The sequence below is a fragment of the Austrofundulus limnaeus genome, unplaced genomic scaffold (genome assembly GCF_001266775.1).
Source record: "Austrofundulus limnaeus strain Quisiro unplaced genomic scaffold, Austrofundulus_limnaeus-1.0 Scaffold1398, whole genome shotgun sequence".
Classification (NCBI taxonomy): domain Eukaryota; kingdom Metazoa; phylum Chordata; class Actinopteri; order Cyprinodontiformes; family Rivulidae; genus Austrofundulus; species Austrofundulus limnaeus.
This window is the reverse complement of record NW_013953800.1, coordinates 73407-75033: the sequence shown is the minus strand read 5'-3', so window position 1 is coordinate 75033 and position 1627 is coordinate 73407.

Genomic DNA, 1627 nt, shown 5'->3' with positions numbered 1-1627 from the left:
AGCATGTCACGGCACTTTAAGTCTTTAGCCAGTGTTTTGTTACTTTTAGTCAGTTTTCTGTTTTTTTTTTTTTTAAGTTTATAACTTCATCAAATTTCAGGGCTCATTCATAATTTTTATTTATTGTTTATATATTTGAAAAACACTTTGTATTTCTTTATTTTAGTTTATTTTGATGAAACCAACGCGTGAAGCTGATAAATGAGTGTTTTGTTCAGAAACATTAAAATGAACTGCATTTGTAGTTACAGCTGCTGTCCTGAGGGGCGCCAGTGAGCTACATGTTTCAGCAGCGAAGAAGAAGAAGAAGCGACTGGCCACAACAATAACATCARACGTAGCTGCGTTAGCTTCAATCAGCTAATCGGCTCCAAATTAAAATAACTTTCAGGTAATTTGAAGCTGGACCGGTTCGATCAGCAGAGTAAAGCTGTAAACGTTTCTCTCCGGAGGTGAASTCGGCGCCATGTTGGCTGTTTGGTCTCAGAAAGCTGCTGCTGGTGTGATGCGCAGACGGTAGCCCGGTGATTTATTTATTTATTTGTTTTTATTTCTCTGCTTTGTGTGTCCGGTACCGGGAGCAGACATGGAGAGTTTGTACAAACGCAAAATGTTCGCCTCGATGCGGAAAACCAAAGTGGCCGTGAACAAGAAGCGACAGATCGGCCTCCCCGCCTCCATCCTGGACGACAGCGACGAGGGCTCCTTCTCCTCCTCCACCTCCGGGTCCCAGTCCGACTTCCGGAGCACCCCGGAGGACAGCGAGCAGGAGGACCGGGAGGACCGGGACTGGAGCGAGTCCGGAGCCTCGTCCAGCGACGACAGCCGCTCCGTGACCCGCAGGAAGCGCTCCTTCCTGGGGGGAGGAGACGACAGCTCCTCGTCCTCCAGCGGAGGAGAGGAGGAGGAGGAGGAGGAGGACGGAAGGAGCCAGCCCAAGAGGAAGGTCCAGCCCAAGAAAAGGAGCCGGCTGCAGCGGCAGGACGAGTCGGACTCGGAGCAGACGGAGGAGAAGCGGAAGGAGGAGGCGGAGAAGGAGAAGAGGAGGCAGAGACACAACAAGCTGCTGGCCCTGTCCCGGAGGATGAAGGCCCGGGTCCCGAACCGGAGGAGGAGCCGCCTGAAGCAGGTACAGAACCGAGGCCAGGTCCTGGACCTCTTCTAATGTTCTGATCCAGACTCCTGTGGTCCTGAAGTTCTGATCCAGACTTCTGTGGTCCCGAAGTTCTGATCCAGACTTCTCTGTGGTCCTGAAGTTCTGATCCAGACTTCTATGGTCCCGAAGTTCTGATCCAGACTTCTGTGGTCCTGAAGTTCTGATCCAGACTTCTTTGGTCCTGAAGTTCTGATCCAGACTTCTGTGGTCCAGAAGTTCTGATCCAGACTTCTGTGGTCCTGAAGTTCTGATCCAGACTTCTGTTGTCTGGAAGTTCTGATCCAGACTTCTGTTGTCTGGAAGTTCTGATCCAGACTTCTGTGGTCCTGAAGTTCTGATCCAGACTTCTGTGGTCCTGAAGTTCTGATCCAGACTTCTGTGGTCCAGAAGTTCTGATCTAGACTTCTGTGGTCCTGAAGTTCTGATCCAGACTTCTGTGGTCCTGAAGTTCTGATCCAGACTTCCCTGTGG